General features: G+C 49.1%; 1 protein-coding gene across 1 annotated transcript in view; it reads left to right on the top strand.

Moving 5' to 3' along the window:
* Positions 1–11,081, top strand: part of SPRY4 (sprouty RTK signaling antagonist 4) — a 111,319-nt gene that overhangs the window by 30,904 nt on the left and 69,334 nt on the right.

The raw sequence follows: 11,081 nt of genomic DNA, 5'->3' as shown, positions 1-11,081 counted from the left end.
GCACACGAACAGCGTCATCTGCAAGGCGGCCGCTGGCGACGCCCAGGCCAGCAGACCCGACAAGCCTTTCTGACATTTGGGTCGAAGCCCCCCGCGCTCCCCTGGGAACTGGGTTCCCTCCTGACACCTGAGAAGACTGCAGCGAGGCCAGAGGTTCTGGCATCAGAGGTGACCTTGCCAGGCTGCCACCCCAGCTTCAGAAGAAACAGAGACCCCCCCCCTCACCCACTGTCTTCCCCAAGCAGAAGAAGCAGCACTGTGGGTTTTTGCGGGTCCTGGAACTTGGTGTGAAGCAGACAGCGGCGGGGGCATGGTGTGCTTCGGGGTGGTGGGGGGAGGATTCTTCTTTTCCAGAAGACAGATGTGGCCACATAGCCGGAAGTTGCAGCTGCTTGACTGCCTTCCCAGTTCTCCCTCCTCCCTCCCTGCCTCCCCCCTCTTTCCCATTCTTTTTAGCTGCCTGGGAGGAACCCGTAACAGAGTGGCCAAGGGACCTTTGAAGACAACCGTGCAGTCTTGATGGCTGTATCTTTTCTCTTCCCCGACCCCACGGCTTGCCTGACATCCTGGGGAAGGTGTGGACCCTGGCTGGCAGTCCCTGTTGTATATACTTGGGAGCCCTCGAGAAGAGAGGTTGGCCCGCGAGTCCAGGCCTCGCTCCCTCTCTCTGTCTCCCGGAGCCTCGGATGGATTCAGGAGCCACTACACAGAGCACCTCTCCCTTCCAGCTCCATCCCTCGTGGGGTTGTTGCTCTCTTAACACCGTCCTGCGGTTCTTACTGAGTCACAGACTCGCCTGCCTGCTTCTTGTCCTGAGTTCTCTCCACCCAAATCCTTCCCAGAAACTTGATGGGTCGAGAAGCCCAGGGCGGCAAATGCAAGACCAAATACCATTTTGCCAATGAGTCTGAGGCTGTGGTCTCTGGACCCGGTCATTGTGTTTTTATAGAGTCATTAAACCAGATGCTAACGGTGTTTTAGAAAATAATAATCAAACACTTGCTTCCTTTTGGGCCACCCCCAGGAAGGGCTGATTTCAAAATCTGGGGGGGCGAGCAACCTTAAGGAACACAACCCCCCACCCCACCAAGAAGAGGATTTTAACAGCAAAGAAGAGAGACAGCACCTCGCGTTGGCAGAGGGACAGTGGAGCCGAGATGGGTGCCGGTTTCTTCTCTTCTGATTCTGCTGCTTGCTGTCATAGCCTTTTATGTACAGTGATGTGTCTGTATCTTTAATGTAAATAGACAGAGGATGGAAAAGAAGAGTCTATTTTAGTGTTAGGAAGCCCTGGTGGGGAGTCAGAAGAATGCGGGTGGGGGGAAGATTCTCCAGGGGCTTCTTGGGGTTGAGCCCTGCTTCTGTGCATGGCCACACCACCCCCTCCCGACAGCCCCCCAAGACGTAGCAACTCTTTCTCTCAAGGTGCTAAAGAACTCGGAAAGTGCAGCACGTCCAGTGGGTAGGTACTTGTTGCATGCAGACGCTGTAGTGTCTGGTCCTTCTCCCTAGTGTTGTGCGGGGTTCTTGCTTCATGTGGTATTTTGTGTCGTCCCCCCACCCTCCCCTCCCCCACAAGAGGAAGTGGCCTGGGTCAGAAAAGCCACCCCACGGGAAACTGGAAGTGCAGTAGGTGTAGAGCGCTTGTCGCACTTCCAGTTTGTCCTGGAGGAACACAAGCTGCCTCCAGGAAGGATGCGAGGAGGCGCGTAGCTGTGATTGGGTGCACCCAGCGCTTCTCGAGAACTTCCCCTCCCCCTTGAAGACTAGTAGTAACATCTTATGATTTTAGAATAAGTTAATTGTAACCATAGGTATTTATTGATGGGCGGAGAGGAGGGGAGGGTCTTATTATTTTCAAAAGGCTTTATTTATATAACATTTGCTAGCTTGTAAAAGGCAAATAGGAAATATTGCATCTGCGTTTTCTATGGCTGATTCACGTAGCTACCCGTGCCACGGTCGTGATGGATGTATGGATGTTCTTGCACAAATGGAGGGGATGGTAGGGAAAAAACACATTCAGCCAACCACTTACGCTAATTGAATGTATCAGACGTGTACTGAAGACTGGAGGTGTTTTCCTCAGAATAGGTTACCCCTAAAACGAGAGGGCACACCTCCACTCTTGGGAAGGCCTCGGAACGTTCCCCGAGCTCCTCCCTCAGATGTCTCCATGGGAAACTTGACCCGGTGGCAAGTTGCACTTTGGTGATGGTGTTCTGCACACCCGTTCTGTGGAGAATTGATTTATATAAGCTGTGTATACACACACACCTACCCGACCCACCCTCTCTCTACATAGACCCTGTTTCTGGCAAACAGCCTCCTGAACCCTGACTTTTTGTGTACATAGTTGTAAACAGATTTTTCTGGATTTTTGGTTTTCTTTTTCCTTTTTTCTCCCCCGTTTTGGCTTACTCTTTAGTTTGCATTTAACCTGCTAGGTGGGTGTCTGCAGAGCTCTCGGTGTGTGCTCCCGGCGGGGGGAGGGAAGGAGCGGACAGCCCGGTCCCCCGCCCAGCTCTGTTGCATTGCAGTCCCTCAGCATGTTTTTTCTCGGCTTCTTGGAAAAACAAACACAAGAAAACTGGCTTGCTGTGGACCAGTCAGGAGCCACCAAGGGACCCAGCTCTCAGTAAAAGGACACATTCCTGGGGCCGCTCTGGCTGATAGTGTTTCCTGTCACCAATGGCTTGCTTGGCTGAATTAGTCCTCGTCTTGATCTTTTTTGAGAAATGCCAGCTGGTTTCCACGTCTCTTCAACCTGGTGTGGGTGGTGGTTCTGCCTGGAGGTGGGGGCACAAGCCTGGGTCCAGGACACGCGTCCTAGGGGGCCTTGGTGCTCCCCCCACCCCAAGGGCGGTTTGAGGAAGCCCAACGCTCCAGCAAGCGCCCTGGGAAACGTCTAGGACAGCAAAGCCCTCTCAGGTCCATGACTGCACAGCCAAGGCTTCGACAGCTAGAAGGAGGCGGAGACCAGTTCCTCCTGACAGATGACCACGTGGCTCGCCTGGTCCTTTCAGCGTTCTGAAGTCTGCGTGGGTCCCCGCTGTGCATCGAGGGAGACCTAGATAGACAATGACTTGTCCAAGGTGGCACAACACGGAAAGTGTTGGTTGGGACCAGCATCCCGAAGCTTGTCACCTTGAAGCTCCGTGTTCTCCCATGCTGTCCCAGGAGACACCCAGTGGGGTGCGGGCAGCACCACTTCGCACTGTACAATTCCGTTCCCTAGGGCGTCCCGCCCACGCCCCCGGCCTTCCGGCTCCTGCCTTCGGTAAGCATTTTCATGCCCTGCTTACTGTGACGGTTGATGACAATTCCTGCGCTGCCATTCTTGCTGTGGGTAACTCCGTGTGGTGTCTGATCTCGCTTTCGCTTCTCACTGCCGCAGTTTGGTTTCCTGTTATAAACAGGAAAGCTGTCCGAGGTTCCCATCCCACCGCACTTCTGACTTATTCCCCCCCCCCCCTCACTGTAGCCCCTTCTCACCCCACAACAAAGTTACCACAGAAGGTCCCCTTTGTATAGAATATTTATTTTGAAGCTCTATTTTAATAGTATTTATTTTAGAAAGTCTACTATTGTAAGAGTTCTTCTGTTTGTGAAGAAAATACAAGTTAAAACTGAATGTACTGATTTAGAAAATATATATAAATATATATTGTTAAATATACACAGGACTGTTGTTTCTCGTGTGTTTGTATGTTCGTGCCCCTGCATCTCGCCCAGCAAGGCCCCTGTGTTTGTCGAAGAATACTCACCAGATGGGACTGTGTCCCCACGCTCTGGCAGAACAAAGGGACACAAAGGGGTCCTGGCTGGGGCGGTCCCTCGCACCCCTGGAGGAAGCTTCTCTTGCTGACGAAGCTGAACCCTGCCAGGTGCTGCTAATTCCTCCTCTGGGGAGCCCTCCCCCCCACGGGCGAGTATTTGTAACAGACGGACAGCAAAATTCAAAGTAGGAAGTGGTGGAGGTGGGGAAGGATGGCCTGCCCTGCCCAGTGTACAAAAATTCTGCGGCTTGAATGTCCTGGTGCCCCCCTAATAGATTTTCATGCACACACATGCTTTAAGAAGACAAGCAGAAAAGCCCTTGGTGGTTTTCTTGGTAGATATTGTACAAAACAAGTCACTTTGACCTCTAACTCCATCCACTGAATATCTTGCCTCCTGATGCACCTCCACCCCCAGATATACTCAAACTTGGTAGAGGCCCCGCCCCTTCTGAGGTTATGTGGCTGGGGGAACTTTTTTCATTACTTTTAATTCATATGCCAATCACGATGAAAGTTGGGCTTTTATTTTGAACATGTGAACACACGCCTCTTGTTTTCTGAATGGAAAGGAACTGAGCAGTAAAGACTTTTTTTTTTTTTTTTACCACCAATAAGTGGGGTCAGATAAGTAACAATGGGGAGAGGAGGGAGAGGAGGTCAGGAGCCCTGGGTCCAGCTCTTTGTTTCTCTGAGGTCACCAGTTACGGTGTCTTCCAGTTCTTTGTGAAAGCCTTGGGTTCTTCTTCGAGACATCCGAGCCCATTTCCAAGGATCCCCTGGCCACTGCCCAAGAAGACACACAGGATGTTCTTCCTCAACGTGGTCTTAGAATAAAGATTGGGGGCCAGCCTCCCTCTGGGCCGGACCATGTGGCTTGTCCCATTCTCACAGGACGGGTGAAGGGAAATTAGTGAGGGCGCTGATACCTCGCTTTGCTGACCAGGTAAGTAATTGGCACCTAAAGATGCGTTCCTTTTTCATTGGCTCAGCTCCAGTTACAGGTAACCTTTTGCACTCTGTAAACAATACCTGTTTTGGCTAACCGAAAGAAATCAGAAGAGGATTTTTTGCTTTTATGAAAAAAAGGCAAAAAGTGAATAGAATAGTGTTCAGCATTTGTTTTGCAGTGAGCTGATAGAGGCGGCCTATCCCTGAGCAGCGGGGGAAGTATGGAGCAGCGAGAGTGGCCACCAAGCTCCCCCAGGAACTACAGTCAGCATCTCAGCATTAAGTTACCTTAGCTTTTTAAAAAATCCTCACCCAAGCCAGTATCCAGAGAAAAGGAATGAGGCTGTTTTTTCCATTGGTTTTTTTAGAGAGTGGTAGGGGAGGGTGAGGGAGAGAGAAACATCTATTGGTTACTTCTCACACAAGTCCGGACAGGATCTGGGAGCAAGCCTGCAACAGATACATGCCCTTGACTGGGAATCAAACCTGCGACCCTTTGGTCCGACGGCCACCACTCTAACCACTAGGCAGACCGGCCAGGGCAAGTTGCCATAGCGTTGAGCATCTGTACTTTACCTTGATTTGTTTTGTGCATCATTAGTAAGATGTGTCCCAAGGTATCAGAAAAGTCTAAGAGAGCACCTAAGAGTGTTGCACTTGGTGTAAAACGGGACATAAGTAAGCATATTTGGCATGATTTGGTAGGTTATATTTTGGGGCTGAGAGTGCTCAAAATTTGTTCTATATAGCCCTAGCCGGTTTGGCTCAGTGGATAGAGCGTCGGCCTGCGAATTGAAAAGTCCCAGGTTCAATTCTGGTCAAGGGCACATGCCCAGGTTGTGGGCTCGATCTCCAGTGGGGGGCGTGCAGGAGGCAGCTGATCCATGATTCTCATCATGGATGTTTATCTCTCTCCCTCTTCCTTCCTCTCTGAAATCAATAAAAATATATTTTAAAAAATTAATGGTAATTGCTTCATCTCTTAACGCCATTTTGGCTAATGAAGGGATTCCTACACTAGGATAGCATGGGAAACCACTGAATACCAGGCTTTCATTCAGTCTTTGGTGTCCTGATGAATAGGTGCCTCTGGTTTTACTTTGTTTCTGGTGTTTGGAGATTAAAAATAACAGAAACCTATACAGGGAGTTGGGTGCTCAGAGTCTCACCCATCCAAACGCTCTGGGGAAAGGGGAGCTGAATGAATGTGTGCTTGTTTATAGGAAAAAGTGTGGGAGCTGATATAGGGTCAAGACTCGGACTGACCTGTGGGCAAAGTCATAAACAATTCCCAGCTTAGAGGGCACAGTCCTCTTAGCATAATTAGGCTTGACCTTATAATGCTCCCTAGATCTTACTCGGGAAGCTAATGGGCTGAGGGAAGTGCAACAAGAACAAAAACAAGTGAAACTCACAAGAATAGTGTAAACAAGTGAAACTTACAAGAACTGTGTAACTATGGAAACCACTACCTTGTTTACCGCTCACTATAAAATAAAGGCTCAGCTTGCCCTGGGATCTTTTTCTGTGGCCTCAGCCAGGCACAGGGAAGATCCACGGAGACTAAGGAAAGCTAGAGAGTTCTGAACGCTGTCTCTGTGTAAAACATTCTTCGCCGACTCCGTCCACACCTTTGGGAACCCCTGGACCCCATGGGGCTGGACCCCAGCAAAAAAGCAGTGTCCAGAGAACATTGCACATATTGCCTTCCTGTCGCTCCTGGGCTGGCCTGGTCCTCTCAGCTCCCAGTTATGAAATGGCTTTTGGGTGATGAGAGTGGTTAGCCTTTGAGGAACAGCTTTCTTTTGCCAGGTACCGAACACACACGTCAGATATCATTGTGCCCTCTTAGAGGTGCAGAAACGGGCTCAGAAGTAACATGCCTAATACATGGTTGAGGGCTAGGCAGGAAGAACGGAGCTGAAGGTTTTAGCGTTGCAATTTGGGGAAGAAGCATAGGATGGACTAACATGACTCCCCGGTGATTGAATTTAAAATAAGGGGGAAGCAGAACTCAAAGCTCTCCACATCCACAACCACACTCCCCCTATACCAGTGATGGCGAACCTTTTGAGCTCGGCGTGTCAGCATTTTGAAAAACCCTAACTTAACTCTGGTGCCGTGTCACATATAGAAATTTTTTGATATTTGCAACCATAGTAAAACAAAGACATATTTTTGATATTTATTTTATATATTTAAATGCCATTTAACAAAAATCAACCAAAAAAATGAGTTTGCGTGTCACCTCTGACACGCGTGTCATAGGTTGCCATCACTGCCCTATACTGTAAGGGCACCACAAGCCTGGTGCTCATCCCACAAAGAAAGGATGGTCGGGGAGGGGGGTCCCAGCTTAATGGCAAACAACTAGAACCCCCTAGCAACTCTGTCATCTGGCCAGGAGGCCCCAAGCACTCCTGCAGCTCCCCAGCTGGCCCCTCCAGCCTGCTGAACCTACAACTTGAAATGAGCTCAACTTTCCAAGGAACATTTGTGAACTAATCAAATGAACCCCGGCAGACAGCTCCGTGCTGGAGGTGTGTGCCAGATGAAAGCCGAGAGGACATTTTTAAGAGCCGTAAGTTTATTCATCGGAACTTTAATAAAACAATATGTCCATGGCCTAGGGCAGGTATAATTTTCATAATTTATGGGTCTCTGAGACAGGAAGAGAGCTCAGGGTTTTATTGTGTTTTGCACGATAAATGGCATTCCAATTGTCTACATGATGTTCTTTAAGGACTCTTGTCTGGCAGGAACACAGGCCTTCTGGAGCCCACCTGGGCCTCGAGGCCCGAGGCAAGGGATAATTATGAATACATCTGTATCTGTTAAGCAGGAGATGATTGAAAAACTCCCTCGCTTCCTTCTGTCATTAGAAGACACTTCCTATGCCGACACCTATATTAACATTTAACTGATGCAAGGTTTGGAACCCTCCCTGTTCCCTTCTCCCTTAGGTCTGGCCTCTTTCTTTCCTGAACCTGAAGAGACTCCCATAAATGACTGGCTGCCTTCCCATTGGGCACAGTGAGGGGGAGGGAGTGGCTTCAGACCCTGAACAAAAAAATCCATCATCCATAAAGCAAGAGAATAGATGAAGTTCCAAGCGATGCTCTAATTGAAATCAATTGTTGGAATACCTGCCGTCTTCATGGAAGCCTTCCCGGGGTAACAGAGGTCAAGTGGCTTTATGAAATCATTACCAAAGCTGTGGCTTGTAAGTAAAGGCTCTGCATTATCATTTACAATCTTGAAAACCATCAAAGTAGGTTGATATAATCAATCTCATTTTACAGATGAGGAAGCAGACTCAGAGAGGTTAAGTCACTTGCCTAAGGCCACACAGCTGACGAGTGGTAGACTGGGAGGCCCACATAAAGCTTGCACTGCATGCTAAGGTCCTATTCTAACTTTCAGACCCCATTCAGATATCTCTTCCCCTAGGATGCTTTCCTGTGCCCCCAGGAAGAGGTTTCCTTGCCACCTGTGATTCTATAGAAGTCAGTAGAATAGATGATCTTTAACCAAGATTACAGAGACTAATCCAGATAGAACTTGAACCCGGGTCTAACCACCACACCACAGCACCCTGTATAAAGTAAAATACCGAGGCCCCATTCTCAAGCTGATCTCAAGAAGGAAGGGTCTTCCATTACCACACAACACTGCTCTTGACCAGCCTGCCTGATTTCCTTCACAATCAAGATTGCTTCCCCAGATCTACGGAATTTATAGGCTGTGGTGGTCAGGGGCAAGAATCTTACAGGGGAGAGGGGGCTGGAAGTGGCCCCAGGTAATATAAAGGTGGTCTCCATGGGTAGGTGGGGAGACTTACGAGTGAAGGGTGAAGGTCGAAGGTTTCCAGGGCAAAGCCACGTTCATCTTTAGATTAGGTGGATGGGCATGGACCAAAGCATCCAGAGTGGAAAGGGAAGGCAGCGGGGGTTGGGGCTGAGACCACCAAGCAGTGCTTCTTCCAACCCCCCAGGCTATTGCTTGAACAGTTTCCAGGCAATGCTCCATCCAGCGTGGGGTCTCTAAAGCTCTGAGAGGCCAGGATCTAACTGGCTTAGAGAACTAGTGTCCACCCAGGTGGGGCCAGTTCCTAGAGCCTTGGGGCTCTCTGAGCAGTGACTGCCACTTCCACACTCCTCTTAGGGCAATGTGGTGGGAAGCACTGAGCCTTACAGTCCCACTGCTCAGGCCCCTGCTCTGCTTCCTCCACTAGTGTGACCCTGGGAGAGTCACTGCCCCTCTGACAGTTGGAGGATTAGGTAGTGCTGTGCACAGCAATGATAAATGTTGCTAATATCTTAGAGATGAAAACCTGGCTCCTATGGAAGAGCAGAGATTAGAACTCGGGTCTCCTCTCCTCTCCGCCTCAATGATGCTATCCAGTCTTCTGCAGCCCCGAAGGCTGGACCATGTAGGCAAGTCAAACTGTTGGCCCACAGCGTTTTCAAAAACTATTGGTTGTCATCATTTGAAAAGAGGTTTCCAAACCCAGATCTGAAACTTCTCCTGAAAAATAGACTTGCCCTCCTGGGCCCCCCTTCTCCATGGCAGCCAATGGCTAGAGCTGACTGGCAGCTGCCCTTTTCACACTGGGCAAGGTCCCCTCAATTCCCACAGCATCCGCTCCTCTTCCCCTGGGCTGAGTACTAGCTGACATTAATCACTATGTTTGCAATTGATGTCTCTTTTTTTAAAAAAATATATTTTATTGATTTTCCACAGAGAGGAAGGGAGAGGGACAGAGAGCCAGAAACATCGATGAGAGAGAGAAACATTGATCAGCTGCCTCCTGCACACCCCCCACTGGGGGTGTGCCCGCAACCAAGGCACATGCCCCCGACCGGAATCGAACCCGGGACCCCTGAGTCCGCAGGTCGACACTCCATCCACCGAGCCAAACCAGTCAGGGCTCTTTTTTTACTTTTAATTTATTTTTCAACCCTCACCCAAGGATATACTTAGAAGACGGGAGAGAGAGAGAGAGAGAGAGTCAGTCCAATTCATTGCCTTCTGTACACTCCGAGAGAGAGAGAGAGAGAGAGAGAGAGAGAGAGAGAGAGTGTCAGTCCAATTCATTGCCTTCTGTACACTCTCCACCTGGGGATTGAATTGGCAACATTTCCGTGCATAGAATGACAACCAACTGAGTCAATCTGGCTGGGCAATGTCCCTTTAAATATATATATAACCTGCCTGGCTCTCTACTGCTGATATTGACTTGTATCAAATCTTATTGACCTTCTTTTTTTAAAACAATACGTTTTTAATGAGAGAGAGAGAGACATCAATCGGTTGCCACCCTGACTGGGAATTGAACCAGTGACCTTTTGGTACACAGGACGACACTCAACCAACCGAGCCACACTGACCAGGGCTGATTGGCCTTGAGCAGTTTAACCCAAAACATGATGCCACAACCCCGATCTAGACTTCCTAACTATGCCCACCCTGCAAGCCTGTCACTCAATCGTAATCCCAGGAAGGACACCTGAGGTCATGGAAGCCTGCAGTTCCTTCACCTAGGATTTGCAGGGGTTTAAAGGGAGCCCTTTGGCATTATAGATACATTTCTGTGTTTATGTCTGAGAGACACTGTCCAGATTCTCAGAGGAGTATGTGACTCTCCCAAAATGTTAAGAACCACTGGTCCAATCCATCCACCCTCATTATATGGATGTGAGACCCTGAGAATGGTGGCTTGTCCACGGTCACAACAGGTTAGCTGCAAAGCCAAAAACAGGAGCCAGGTTTTGTGTTTCTCTGGAAAACCATAGTTTTCAAGCATTTATGAGCCAATCTATAGTGTTTCCTACAAAAAAAAACTCTCTGAAAGTGACATCAATGATGCTACCAGTAACCCCCCCACTCAGTCTCATCTTGGTGTTCTCTCTGATCTTGACGTGGTTCCTTCCTTATACTCCTGCAATAGGCAGGGATTTGGTGACCTGTTTACTTGTTCACAGCCTGTCCCCCACTAAAGAATGAGCTTTATGAGGGCACAGAGTCGACCTCTTGTTCATGACTTCAGTGCTGCCTGGCTTTTGTCACAAAGCACTTAGACACCGTCCAGTGGGGCAAACCAGCAAGGTCACTGGGCACTCCCTTCCCATGCCACACACACTGCCCTGAGCATCCGGGGATGAGTATTTTGATAACTCCACACCTGCTGGGAAGCTTCAGCACAGCACCTGGCATATACATGGCAGTCAATAAATATTTGTTAAATGTATTAATGAATTAATGATATACTGAGAGGAGAGTCAAAGAGGAATGGATAAGTGGCCTCAGACTTTATTTCTGTCTCAAAGCTAGCCATTGAGGGGATGTAGT

The sequence above is a fragment of the Myotis brandtii genome, unplaced genomic scaffold (genome assembly GCF_000412655.1).
Source record: "Myotis brandtii unplaced genomic scaffold, ASM41265v1 scaffold668, whole genome shotgun sequence".
In the NCBI taxonomy this organism is placed as follows: Eukaryota; Metazoa; Chordata; class Mammalia; order Chiroptera; family Vespertilionidae; genus Myotis; species Myotis brandtii.
Note: the sequence above shows the minus strand (reverse complement) of the source record. Positions and strands in the feature narration are given on the sequence as shown.